Genomic DNA, 14,473 nt, shown 5'->3' with positions numbered 1-14,473 from the left:
AAATATAAATTACAAGGTAGTGTGATAATAAATCGCTCATTTTCTACCTTTTTTTTTTTGGCGGACAAATGAAGGTCAGTACTTGCTCGGCGTTCCCCCTTCTCTGGACAGCCCTTCCTGGAGGAGGGAGGACACGGGGGCAAAGCCGTTTCCCACGGGGGAAGCAGATGTGCGTTCCAGACCCGAAGGTGTTAGAGAAAAGCCCAGGTTCAGAGAAGGAGAGCTGGACGGCAGGGTCAGCGGTTAGCAGGGGGAGACCGTGCAGACGGCAGGAGGAGGAACGTAGACATTTTCCCGTCCCAGGTCCCGGGAGCCGAGTGGTTCTGGGGGCCGGGCCGCGGCGGCAACGGCGGCGGGCGCACTCTCTCGCGGTCTCTGAGCTTTAGCTAGAGCAGCGCGGCGCTCACGATGCACGGGAGACCGGGGGACAGGGCGGAGGAGGCGACTGCGGGGAAAGACGGGGCGCAGCGGTGAGGTGCCCCTTGGTAAGGCTGTCAGGCACGGCGGGGGGACGCTGCCACGTATCTGCTGTCCGTGTGACTGCGGGGTCTTGGCGGAATCTCACTCCTAGAAGGTGGCACCGTGCTTCCCACTCACGGTGGGGTCCGTGTTCTCAGCCTGGGCAGGGCCACGGCATCACACTCGTGGGGTTTGTGAGAGGGTCACCGGTGGCCACAGTGGCAGAGTTGAAACAGCCCCAGTCACGAGGTGCCCATCCGATCCCCCCATCACCTGCGTCTCAAGGACGCAGCGGGTGTCGGACCTCGAGGGGTCAAGGCTGCTCGGACACGCTGCCAGCGGCAGCAACGTGGGGACCGAGGCCCAGAATAGCTCGTGGGCGGGGCTTCACTGCCGTGGGCGGGGCTTCACTGCCGAGGGCGGCAGAGACTGATCACGAGCGGCCGATGCGTTGTTTCGGGAACATCCGAGAGGCCGAGTGGCAAGGGACGTGGGTACGCCGTACGTGTGAGGCTGCGTGGCTGGTCCAGGACCACAAGTCGACGTGGCATGTCAGGCATTTCACATGGGGCTGGAGTCTGTGACTCCGTGAGGAGAGAGAGAGTGCGAGTCCTTCTGTTTCCCGGAGACGACGCACAGGCAGGGTGGAAAGCAGTGAGGATTCTTGAAGCAGGGCGTCCAGCCTGCGGCCCGCGGCGGCATGCCGTCCAGGGTGCTATGAATGCCGCCCAACACAAAACCATAAATCTACCTGAAACCTTTTTTGTGTATCTGTTTGTGTTCGTGTTTGTGTATTTAATGGACGGCCCAAGACAACTCTCCCTCCAGTGTGGCCCGGAGACGCCAGAAGGCTGGACACCCCTGCTGGAGGTACACAAGGACAGTGTGTGGCCCACTTGCGGTGGAAACCAGCGTGGAGGAGGAGGAGCTGCAGGGTTAGCTGAGATACGCTGATGGAAGCAAGGGCAGAGCAGAGCAGGGGCAGAGGGCCTGCCTTCCTGGGAGAGCGGAGCCAGCCCCGGGCAGTGGCCCGGGCGGCTGAGAGACGGGCAGCTACTCGGACGGGTGACCATCTGCCCGTGGCAGGCCGTCCAGAAAGAGGGGCCACCTGCTCGGACAACATCTATGATTGAACAGAGAACGAAATGGCGTCTCCTCGGGTGTGGGCTCAGGAAACCCGCTGGCTGGGCGGTGATGGCTGTGATTCCTGTATGTTGGCTTTAAAAATACAGCTTGCAACCCGGATGGTGGGCTGATCGGTGTTTCCAGCCCGAGGTGTCCGAGGCCGTGAGAGTGCCCCGGGTCAGTGCCGGGGTCTGTGAGTGGTTTCTGAGCACGTGCAAACACCCCGAGGACATCACGCATGTTCCTGTGTGGTTACGTGGAGGGAACTTAGAGACTTAGAGGGTGGGAATTAGATCAGTGTGCTGCAGCAGGTCTGTGTGCTGTGTGGGTACCAAGCTCTGGGTGACGCCAACACGTCTTTGGTTAGCAAAAGACGGGGTGAAATAAGCACTACTATTTCTAGCAAGCCTCCTCGCTGTTGTCCATGCGCAGAAATTGAGAGCTCCGTGGTTTTAAAATCCACAGGCCTCTGGTGACAGCTCGTGTGACATGCAAGGCCATGGTGCCCCCTCCCTGGGAGACACCGCTCTGGGGGAGCAGGGCCCCCGAAAAGGGGCTGCACTTTGCTGGGATTGCACCTGAGGCCATGCCCTTCCTTCGTCACCACAGCCGGCTGGTTTTACTGCTGGCGGAGCATGAGCTGTGGATACGCTTCTAGGCAGAGGATTCGGTTTTTGGGATGTTTGCCGCTCCATCTCGGATTTGCCGTATTTGCAGGGAGCAAACGTGTCCGAGGTGAGGGCGAAGGAGCTGCGGGGGGCCTGTGTGCACCCCGGGGTCTGTCTGCCTCCACTCGGTGGCCTGCGTGTACCCGTGGGCACAAGCAGTGTCCCCAGAACACGCGACCTGCAGGGAGGACACCTCCCACGGCAGCGCAGCCGCGGTTCACACAGGGAGCAGGGGCCACAAACCAGGTGGTCTGCTTTCAGCCAGACGCCCAGCAGGAGGCTCTGCAGCCGCCTGGGGCCGCGGTTTGTTTCGTTTGTTTGTTTTCCGGTGGACTTGAACTGCGTTTAATTTACTCTAATTTAAAATTGTGGTCGGAACCCTTAACATGGCGCCCACACTCCTATGTGTGCCGGCGTGTGGGGCAGGGCGCCAGCGTGGGAAGGCGCACGACCCCCGACCGCGCTGCATCCCCGGAGCTCGCCGCTTCAGCGCTGGGGAGACTCTTCACCGGTGGGGCAGCGCCCTGCGCTCCCTCCAGACGCCCCCCCCCAACCCCTGGATCGGGGGAAGCAGCACCCCTGGAATTATGCGCGTCTATACCCGGGTTGTGGGGCTCCGCCAGGTGCTGGGAGGGCGCGGGGCCTCGCAGGGTCACAGGGTCACAGGGCCGGGGGTGGGGGCTGACTCCCCTGTGGCAGCTGGTGACCCCACCCCCCGGGGAGGCAGCTGCACATGCTGAGCCGAGAACCAGGACGCATGCGCGGGGCTTCAAGGCAGCAGCGGCGGCGGGCCCACACCCACTCGCGGGAGTCCCCATGTCCCCACGTCCCCACTACTAGCTGTGCAGCCTCCGAGGGCTCCTTAGTCTCGGGGAGCCTGTCTCGGCGTCCGCAGAGAGAGGAGGTGGACGCTGCCCGCGGAGGGCGGTTGCGGTCAGTGCGGGCGTAGGCGGACAGAGGCCGGCTGAGCGCTCGGCACCCAGCAGTGGTCCGCACCCAGCGGCGCCCGCTGGTCGTTGGCAGAATGACCCCTGTTGTTCCGCACCGGCTCCGTGCGCGAGTCTCAGCCCGCGCCCCCTGCCCAGAGGGAGCACAGCGCACGCGGCTGTCAGACCGTGACACCGTTCCCACCTCCAGGCCTCCGGGGTCCTCGGGCTTGGAGAGGGGCGGAGAGTCGCCATGGCAACCCGAGCTGGAGGCCTTTCCCTGTCGGTCCTGCTGAATAGCCGGAGACTCGGAGCCTCCGGAGAGTAATGAGATTTTAAAGTTTAATGCTTAGGGATTATGCCGGGTTCTTTCCCTTTCCCTTTCCACGAGATAAACGTGAAGAAATGACAGGCCTGTTCGCTCCTGCTTAGGGATTATGCCGGGTTCTTTCCCTTTCCCTTTCCACGAGATAAACGTGAAGAAATGACAGGCCTGTTCGCTCCGTTCTCGGGGAGAAGTGTGGTGTCGTCTTAGGGACATCCGTCACCTCGGCTCCCAAGGGGCACGGGTGTCCGGTCCTGTCGCTGCCTCTCCTGAGCTCCAGCTGGGGGCCTCGGAGGGAGGGTGTGACTGTAGCCTCAAAGCAGAGAGGGACCCCCTGGAATGATGGTTTATCGATTCTTTTCTTTTACATGTATAGACTTTATTTAGTTTTAGACAGAGGGGAAGGGAGGGAGAAAGAGGGGAAGAGAAATATCAACACGTGGTTGCCTCTCATGCGCCCCCTACTGGGGACCCTGTCCACAACCCAGGCGTGTGCCCTGCCTGGGAATCGAACCAGTGACCTGTTGGGTCGCAGGCCAATGCTGAATCCACTGAGCCACACCAGCCGGGGCTGATTGTTTTCTTATAATCACCCTGTCTGCCGGGTATTTTGCCACACTGTTTTCAAATTAAAATCCAACGAGATAGCAGGGTGCCTTGGGGAAAACTAATTGGCTGGAAATGAAACGATTTGTTGCCTTTGAGATTAGGGAGCCGATGAGGAAGAGAAACTCGGTCCTTTGAAACCGTGAGCCGTGGCACCTCCCCCTCCCCCTCAGCGTGGAAAAGCTGGGCCCCATCTCGGGGGGGGGGGAGGGGGCTCCACCTACCGGCACCTGTTACGTCGGCCTTCCACGTGACACTGTTCGCCGGCCCCTGTGAGAACAACACATGCCGTTGATCTGCTAACGCACCGTCTGTGAGTCAGAACGTTCGCCCTCCCTTGGAAAACAAACAGCAGCGATAGGGAAAACCTCAGTGTTAAATGGAAAAAAATGATACTCACAGCCTGTGAACGGCAGCAGACGGCCCCGGTTCTCTGCCACCTGTTGTGCAGCCCGGCCCCGCGGCAGAGGGAGCTGTGCCGTGCAGACCCGGGAGCTGCGGGGGCTCGGGCGCCGCCCCTCCCAAGGGAAGCCGTGTCCTCGGGGGCGGGTGCGAATCTCGGGGGCGGTGAGCAGCTGCTTTCGGCACCGTCCCCCACTTCCTAGTGGAGTTCCGCCATGGTTTTTCCCCCAACTATATGCCAAGAATCCAACTAAAGCAAAACAAAGCAAGACATATGGTTTAGGTCATTTTCTATTAAACAGTCTCGCCATCCCGCCCTAGCATTTTCTGTGAAAGCTTCACCACTTTTTCTAGTTATAGACCAAAGAAAAAGTTACAAAAGATGAGTGGTTAGGTGCTCACAGGTGAGTCTAATTTCCATGGTGCTCGTACATGAACTGTTACAACGATGCAACCTCTGGCTTACCTACAAGTGCTCCTCTCCCCAGACAGCCGGGAGGTTTCCTGGAGACGTGGTGGGTGAGCAGGAGCAGGAGGAGGAGGAGGAGGAGGAGGAGGGTAAACAGTGTGGTGCCATCTGCCCGCCGTCCGCTCCCTCCCCCTCCTCGCCGCTGAGCTTCGCTGTGAAGACGGCAGTGCCGGCCTCTCTCTCCTCTCCTAGGTGGGCTTCCTCGTTAGAGGCCTCCTCAGGGAGAACCTCGCATGGCCGGGCAGGGACCCGCGTTCTGGGTCCGACCTTCCCCCGCACCCTGCCACAGCACACCTCGACGGGCCCCTCCCTCCCTCCTCCCCCTCCACACGGGCGAGCTGCACCTGGCTGGCGCTCCTGGTGCCCCTGCCAGGTTCCTGCGGCGCAGGGGACCCCAGGCCCCCGCCCCCGCCTGCGAGGTCCTGGGGAGACAGCTCCCCGGCTTCCTCTCGCTCCCTTCCTCCTGCTACGTGCCCCCCCATTTCTAAGACACTGAGGTTATCAGCAAAACAAACGGTCCTGACTTCATGCTTTGCCTGAATTTTCTCCTAGTGACTGACTGTGATCTGGAGAGAGGATGAGCCCTGGCCGGTGCGGCTCGGTGGGTGGAGCGGCGGCCTGTGGACCAGAGGGTCGAGGTTCGATGCCCAGTCAGGGCACATGGGTTGAGGGCTGGGTCCCTGGTTGGGGGTGCATGAGAAGGAACCACCCACTGATGTTTCTCTCCGTCTTGTCCCCTCTCTCTAAAAATAAATAAAATCTTTAAACAAATAAAGAGAAGATGAAAACAATGGAAACAGATTCCTGCCCTGCACTGAGCACCCCCCACCCCGGCCCACACTGGGTGCCCCTGCCTGGGTGTCGTGGGCCAGTGGAATGAAGGTGCCGAGAGCCCGAGGCCTGGGCCGCCTGGCTGGAGGGGCCAGCGCACCGGAGGGGAGCCGCTGTGTGAGAAGGAGCCACACACAGCTCTCTGGGCAGGCTGAGCAGGGGGGCTGCGCACGGTGGGCGGACCGGCTCCTGGGCCTCTGTCACCGTCCACTGCCTGCCCCTCGCCCCCGGGGGCCACCCTGGCCCCTCTGTCCCGCACCCTTTAAGAGAGTGAATGGAGGAGTCTCGCGTCAGGAGGCATGATGGCACTTCACCGTTTGCCCAGGCCTGCTGCCCCCTTTCTTCGCCTGAACAACCCCCCTCGTCCTGTCCTTCCCCCTCTGCTGCCAGCATCCTGTCCACAGGCCCCGGTGTCACCTGACACCTGACTCCTCTCTTCTCCCCTCCTCTCTTCTCCCCTCCCCTTGCCTGCTTTCCTTCCCTTTTCCTGCCCATTCCATCACGTGATGCACTTCTTAGGACCACAGGGGCAGGAGCATGGGAGCACGTGGTCATACGTGTCCAGTGGGTGGCTGAATCCACAGATAAATCGGCAAAGCAAACAACCGTGGCTGCAGTGCTGAACGGTGCTCGCCTTGGTTGGCACTGATTGCAATCCAAATCTAAGTTGCGTTCTAAGCTGTAGTTACTCACAGCTTCAGAACACCGTGAAAACGTCACAGTTCACCCCCCTCACTGCCGTTCGGGAGGTGGGGTCACGGACAGGCGGGGGGGGGGGGGGGGGGGCCGCTCCGTGCTCGCCGTCGCTGCTGTTGAACTACACGGATCGCCACTCCGGCCAGTGCGATGGAGCGGGCGTTGGCCGGGACCTGAGAGTCTCGGGGGCGGGGGGGACCACGGCAGGCTCCGTAGGCGTCAGAGTAGGACGCAACCAAAGGGTAGCACGGCCCTCACAGACCCACGACTTTCCCGCAGAAAACTGCCTGTTCACGACCCGCCATTTACAAGACGCTCAACGCTGTCACGTGCTTCCTCGTGTGTAGCGGGGGCAGGTCCTGCAACGTGGGAATCCCCAGCCTGCCCCCCCCCCCCCCCCGAAAGCTCCGTGGTGTTCCAGCAGCGCGTGCATGTGCGCTGGAGTCGGGGACCCCTCCCGGGGCCCCACAGCCCCGGCCCCCTGCAGGGCTCCCGGCAGAGCAGTGGGGGCGAATGCAGCCTTTCTCAGTGATGTGTCCTCTCTGAAGGAGATGCGTCACTGATCTCCGTGTCAGTGCAGCAGGGATGTCGATGTCACGTAACAGAAGAGGCTGTCTGTCCCCGAAGACACGTGAAACCTCACGGGGCGTCACGAGGGTTTCTGGCCGCTGTGAGCCGAGGAGAAGTAACCCGTGCTGGAGAATGGCGTCACGACCGGACCTTGGCAGCAGGGCGTTGGAGGCTGCCGGGCCACTGATAGCCGCGTGGCCTGTGGCTGCTGTGTCCTGGGTGAGGCAGACGGCTCGGGAGGTGACTCAGAAAAGCGTCCACGGGACTGGGACACCCCGTCTGGTCCTCAGTTCAGGCCCCGGTTCTGACCCAAACCCTAGTGAGGCCAGAGGGCTCGGCAGCAGGCGAGGGACGGGGGGCGGCATTGCACCTGCTTCTGAGCCCACAGAGCCCCGGCCACCCTGCTGCACCTGGTGCCCGAGCCCCAGGTGCCGGCACCTCGGGTGAGGCCTGCGTGTCCGGCCTTGGGACCGCTCTGGGGGAGCTTCCTGCACCCGAGCTGGCTCCCTCCACCCCTGACGCAGGTCCTCCCACACCTGCAAACACCAGCAAAACGTGCCTGGGGTGATGCAGGGCAGGTAGGGCTGCCCTCTCGCCCCCAGACCCTATGGCAGCGTCCAGGAGAAGGCACCAGGGACATCGGTGGCCGGAAGGCAGAACTCGGCCACCTCTCCAGCTGCCTGTCTCACCGAGGAGGAGCCGGAGGTCACCTGCCCAGGGAGGGTCACCTGCCACGGTGGCACTGAGTGGACTCTACCACCCTGCTCTCCCCCAAATGTCCAGCGATGGCTGGGCCCCCTAGCGGGCGGCATCCCCCGAGGAGGGGTGGGGGACTCGGCAGCCTGCAGTGTGAGCTCCGGGAGGGCGGCGCCTCGAGGGCTGCCAGCAGCGAGCCTGTGACCCAGAGCGCAGGGGAGAACCCGGAGCGCCCACGGGCAAAGGGAGGGTTGCATCCCACTCGCTGGGAAGCCGTACTGGGCCGTCTCCCCGGGAGACGGGTCCAAGCGTTATTGACCCCCAGCACCTGCGAGCGTGGCCTCGTGCGGAAGGGAGGGCTGTGCAGGTGTGAGCGCGCTGAGCTGAGCTGAGACGCCCTGGACGTAGGGTGGCCTCCGGCTCCGCGGGTGAGCACCCTTAGGAGAGGAAGGAAAGGCCTGCACCGTGGAGAGAAGCCGGTGAAGACGGAGGCAGCGGCGGGGTCACCGGAGCCCCCAGGAGGCGGAAGCAGCAGGAGCGCCCCCCTCTGGCGCCGCCTGAGGGGCCGCGGGACTCCCCGGGACTCCCTGAGCCACGGCCGGCAGGAAGGGCCAGAGGCCGCCGGGGAGGCCGCTGGGTGAGATCCCGCCGTGGCCACCAGGACGGGCACACAAGCGGGGTTCCTAGGGCCAGGCTGGGACCCAGCGCCCAGCACGAGCCAGGAAAGCCGCCTCAGCACCCAGCCCGCCGGCCCCCAGCGGGTTTCCAGGCTGCTGCCCAGAAGTCTCTGACGCGGTCGGGCCCGTGGAGGTCCCGGCTAGCAGCTCCCCGCAGAGGCCGGGGGGAGCCAGCCCTGGGGGCTGGCCTTTCCCTCCCCCTCTCCCACCATTACCCACCCCCGTCTGCTTCCCTCTGATTGTCTGGCCTTGACCCTCGCTGGGGTGGCAGCTCTGTGGGCCCACAGGCCTCTGGGGTCCTCTCCCCCCGCTGACCCCCAAGCCCCTGGAAGGGTGCTGAGACATCGTGGAAACTGGACGGCCCTGAACCGCATGGGAGTAAGGGGAACGGGCCTCACACTGTCCATCATGGAGACCCACCTGTGCTGGCCATTCTCCCCCGACCCCGGGCCCCCCTCTGGCCTGCTCTGTGCCTCAGGCTGACCCCTGCCTGCACTCCCCAGGCCCTCTGGGGGCCCAGCTGTAGCCAGGAGGGCAGGCGGGGATGGGGAGTAGGCATTTGGCCTGGGTCCCTGGACAGCTCCTCACTGGGCCCAGATGACCCCCTCCCCACCGTCCCCTCCCCCCAGGCCTGGGGCGGGAGAAGTCACTCCTATTGTCAGCACCTGGAGCCCCTCCTAGGGGTCCCTTCCCCACCCACAGCCGGTGGCCACCCCCCAGGTGTCTGAGTCTGCACCGCCTGGGACCAGGGCTTCTCCTGGGGTCCCGTCAGCACCACCGGGCAGCCCCCCTGTGTGCACGGGACTCAGGTGTCATCTCTGCCTTTCCAAGTGGTGTGAGCGTGGGCTTCCCCCTTTTTTCTTCAAGTGTCTGAAGAAATGCTGTGCCTTCATTTATACATTGTCCTCTGTTACTGACACACCGACTAAAGGTGACATTTATCCCCATTACATCGTGTGTGTGTTTGCCACCCGGGAAAACTTGTATTTTCACTGTATACGATGTAGAACCATCTAAAGAGCAAACTATCTTAAATAAAGCAAGGATAGGTTTAGAAAATACAAAATAAGAAAATATTGCTTTTAAAATTTAACCTCCCCAAAGTAACTTATGAATTTAGAGCTAGTCTAGTAAAACTATTGAAGTTTGGAAGGGGTGTTTTTGCTGCTCTTCAGGGTTTTTCCCAATTGTTTTTAAACAAATTTACTCAGGTAAATATCACATTACTTGTGGAGACTTCCAATAGCAGCTCACGGCAGGTGGAGATGGTCTTCATTGCTTTCAATAAGGTCTGTTCGATGTCAGACTTCAAGGATGGCCAAAGTACTGGTGGACTGTTTACTTAAATCAAATACAACACTCATATTATCTAATTCTAGAGGGTCCAGTGTATGAAAATAATGCACAATATTCACAAAGTTATATTAACCAAACTTTATTTTTAATGAATATTTAAAACACTAATTTAAGATTATAAGTCTATATCTACTTGAACTAGAGGAACTATAGTATCAATTAAATAACTGTAGCTAAACTCAAAAGAGATGGATCAGAACCACTGGATAGAAACACAGGCAGATGTTGTGTCCTGGGTGTGGGGGCTCAGGGCCCAGCTGCCGCGGGAACCGAGTCAGACCTGCAGGTGCGCCTGGATTCTCGCTCCTACTGCGTGACCCTGCTCCTTCCTGGGGACCCGACGACCCAGGGGACGGCCTGGCACTTCGGGGCCTCGGTAGGCTGCGGGTGGAGCAGCAGGAGCAAAGGGGCCGCCCGGGAAAGGCCGGAAGGTGGACCTGGCCCTGGCCAGCAGCTGCCTGTTGCGATCATTCTCTTTCCACAGCTCCTGGAGCTTTCTCTCCGTGTGCTCGGCGGCCGCCCGGGCTGCCTCCGCCCTTTCCCAGTGGCACCGAATCTCCTTCTCGTAGTGGGAAGTGCTCCTCCGCAGTTCCTGGTTCATGTCCTGGGCCATCTTCTTGCAGGTGGCCAGCATCCGATAGGTGGACTTCGTGTTTCTCCAGTCGTCGAGCAGTTTCTTCTCCATTTCTGAGCAGCGCCCTTCCGCCTCCAGCAGCTGTTTCTGGAGCCGGGTGAGACGGTCCTCATACACGTCCGGCTGAACTTGAAGCCTCAGCTTCAGCTGCTGGATCTCAGCGTTCAGGTCTGTGTTTTCACTCTGCAGAGACGCTTTCTCGGTTCGCAGGCTCGTTATTTCTGCGGCCAGCTCTTCACTGGCGCGCTTTTGCTCCCACAGTTCCCGGGCTCTTCCCTGATCTTCCCCGTCAGCACGTGGAAGGGGCACGTCGAGGTCAGCATCACGAGGGACACCCTTGAGATCGCCTTCCCACCCACGGACAGACTGATCAGCATTTCCTGCTTCGCTCTGACGTTCGACCTGCGACTTGACCTGAGCCAAGTGACCTCTGAGGACCTCGGACCTGGGGCTGGCCTGCAGGGGGGCTCCCCCCAGGGACAGGGACTGGCTGGCTGTACCGTGCAGGTCCCGCTCCACGGGTGCCGCCGACGGCTCCAGCCCTTGTTGCTCCTCCTCCTGGTCTCGGACGTCCTGCTTCCGTCCCCCGATTTCGTCTTGGCGCAGCTCTGGGCTTTCGGGATGACGAGCGTTTTTTTTCAAGTCACCCGGCGCGCTCTCCTGAAGCTGTTCTCGGTCAGTCCCCGGTGCTTTGGTGATGGGCTTCTCCCGGGTCACGCGGGCACGTCTGGGAGCCGGGGTCCTGCGCACTGCTCTCACTAAGTCGGCCAGGTCCTGCGGCGACGACATCCTGCTCAGGTGCTCGTTCAGGGCCTTCAGGCACAGGGTCTGCAGCCAGAGAGGGCTGGCCTCCACCCCAGGTGGCTTGGGGGTGTCGTCAGCTTCCGTCATCGGTCCGGTATTCTCACCGCGTCCTGCACAGACTTGGTCACGGGCAGGACACCTTCTGTCCGGCGCCTTCACACTTCCTGACGTGAGTCGTCTGTTCACCATCAGAGACACCACCGCCACCAGAGCGCCCACCGGGATCACAGAGAGGAGCGCAGGGAGAGCCGGGACGTGTCTCAGGCTCTCAGAAACCAGCAGCAGAATCGCGCACAGGTGCTCCAGGATCAGCTGGAAGGCGGACGCGGTGGCCGTGGCCGTGGCAGGCACCAGGCCCTCCATGGCTAGCGGGGCTCACAGCTCTGCCACCGACTGCCAGTGTCCTGTGGGCACAAATAACCGCTCAGAACCCCGCGGAGTGTTCTGTCTCCATGGTGATCGGGTGCCTAGCAACCAGGGCTGGTCATGGGTGGGGGGAGGGGCAGCCAGTAGGTCTGGAAAACCGTCCCTCCCTTTGCTCTGGACAGGAAGTGCTGGCCGCCTACGGGCCCTGGGCGGAGGAGGGCGCTCCCCGCAGCTGGAGGTCGGTCCCTCCAGGCCCACCCGCTCCGCAGCACACCCAGGGGGTCGGGGCAGGGCCGGGCCACGTCCCCTTCCGTGCACAGGAGCCAGTCAGGGCCGAGGGTGGGACTGACCCCCGTTGGGTCCATTCTCCGGATTTCAAGTTTCCTTCTGCTGGGGGGATGCCCGCTGCCGCCCACCCCGGAGCCGGGGCTTTCCCTCCTCCCAGGCGCCCTCTCTCCCGGCCTGTGGTCTCCGAGGCCCCTCGGGCACCTGCTTTGAGGACTGCGTCTGGGGATGGCCTTGGACCACTGCCCGTGGCCGTGGGGTCTGTCACACCTGGGATCCCGTGACCACAGCGCCGTTCCCGTAAAGAGCAAAGGCCTTGCAAAGTGAGCGGCCACGAGCGTTCATTTCAGGGGGGAAGGCACAGCCGCCCGGACTCACTGACTCGTGCGGGCAGAAGCGCAGGGCCGCAAGGGGGAGACAGGGGCATCGGGAGAAAAGCGGAGGGGACAGCGGCGCCCCGGGCAGGAGGGCGCGTCTGCGGACCCAGAGGAGGTGGAGGGCCCCTGAGGCCACCGCGCACGCGCAGCCAGCGGCCCCGGGGCGGAGTCCCGCGGCCCCAGCGCGGGAAACGCGGCCGCGGCCCCAGACCCGGCCCCTCTGCGGTCGGGACCCGCGGGCTGGGCAAACGCGCCTCGCTCGGACGGTTGAGATTTGTACCGAAAACGTGAAACTGTCAGCGCCCGAAGACAGGGGGCTCGGGAGGAATCGCCGACAGGGACTCAAAAGTGGGTTTGACCGGGGGTGGGGGCGGGTGGGGGGGTGTGGGGGTGGGGAGTCGCGGTGAGCGCGCCGACCTCCGACCTCCGCGGTCCGAGGCCCGGGGTCACGGTCGGAGCTGCCCGGCCTTGTCCCGCGGGGCGGACGCGGGCTGAGCGCGCTCGTGCTGGCCGGTGGGGGGCGTCCCCAGCACCGGGAGGCGACCCGAGCACCCGCCGAGGTCTCTGGGTGGCAGGGAGAGAGAGGGCGGCTCCTCCTCTGCAGCGGAGCTCGCGGACCTCGGCGGAACCGTGCGCACCGCCCAGGGTCTCGGCGGAGGAGGCCACGGCCGTGCTTTCTCGCGGCGCAGGGGTGGCCGCAGCCGCGTCACCACCCCGACCGACCCACGGACTTGCCTGTCCCCAGACTCCCGGGTCCCCACCACGGTCCCCCTGGGCCCCTGGAGCCGCCGCCGCGCCAAGTGCACGGGCCCCAGAGTTGTTCCCGCAGCAGCTGCGGCCCGGAGTCCGGGAGAAGGCGGGGCACGAGGAAGCACGTGGCGAATGCGCCGAGTGTGGCCCGTGCTAGGTGCGCGCCTTGGACACCGACGAGAAAGGCGGAAGGAAATCCCGGGACTTCCATTCTGACCCTGTAGACTCCTTAGCATCCCGGCCACAGCCAGTTCAGGACCATGTACCAGGGAACTGGAATCCTCGGGGCAAAGCTAGAATTCTTCGTTCAGTTAGAACAAAAGACAGACTTTTATACGCCTCTGCTTACCCTATAACTCGGAGGGAAAGCTCCATAACCGGTAAATGAGCCCATAGATCACATGTAATTTGGACACGCGCCGGACCCTCGGGGCAGCTCCTCAGCTGCTCCCCGCTGCGCTCCTTCCCTCCACCGCACGCTCCACGGCCCGTCACCTGCTTGCTCTTCCTAAGAGAATCAGACCAAGCCAAGAAAAAGAGAAAAACCCACTGCTTTTTACCAGTCTTGCTCAAAAAGTCCGTCACACTCCATCTCCCTGCTTATGTTTTTTTCTCAGCGGACTATGTTACGTCATAGTGATGACTCAGGTCTTCTGTGGCGGCTCTGCGGCCTGTCTTCCTGGCTGAGCCCTGGTCGCTCTGACCCCGGACCCTCGGCGTCGGTAGAGTCTCACGGCCCGGGCACCGGCCCTGCCGGCCTCTGCGACGGGCTTCACTCACCTCGAGTCTCTCCGTTGGGAGAGTCCTCTCGCTGCGTTTTATGAGCCTCTCGGGATGAAACATTCACTTGGCGGAAAAATAGAAGAATATGAGCCTTTTTATTCAGTGCCTAATTTTAACACTCATTAATATTTTGACATACATGTGATCTTGATTTTTTTGTTAAAGTCTTTTAAAACAGATCACAAACATGCCATTTTGTAATTCAAGATATTTCAACATGAAACTCTAAAAACTAAGGGTATTTCCTTACATGATCATAATAACATTATCACACCGAATAATATTAACAATATTTCCTCTGTATCAACTAATAGAATAGTTAAGTTTTCCCAATTGTTCAAAAGGTGCTTCGGTTTGTTCAGGAACAGGGTGCAAGTGAGGTCCACGCGCTGCACCCGCTGGCCCTGTGCCGGATTCTCTCCGGGCTCGGACCGGCTTCTCTCCCAGGCGGCCGGCGTGAGGCGCCCGGACCGGCTGCCGCGGACGGCCCCACAGCGGGATGTGTCCGTCCGTCTGCTCACGCTGCTGTGTGGCCGTGTCTCGAGGCTGTGCGCCTTGTACGTGGCGCCCGACGCTGAGTCTCAGGCCTCGTGTGGGTCAGCATCGCTGCCCGATGGGCATGCCTCCCCTGCCACGCCGCGTGGCCGTCGTGTGCACCCTGCCTGGCG

Source organism: Phyllostomus discolor, chromosome 2 (genome assembly GCF_004126475.2).
Source record: "Phyllostomus discolor isolate MPI-MPIP mPhyDis1 chromosome 2, mPhyDis1.pri.v3, whole genome shotgun sequence".
In the NCBI taxonomy this organism is placed as follows: Eukaryota; Metazoa; Chordata; class Mammalia; order Chiroptera; family Phyllostomidae; genus Phyllostomus; species Phyllostomus discolor.
This window is presented reverse-complemented; position numbering follows the sequence as displayed.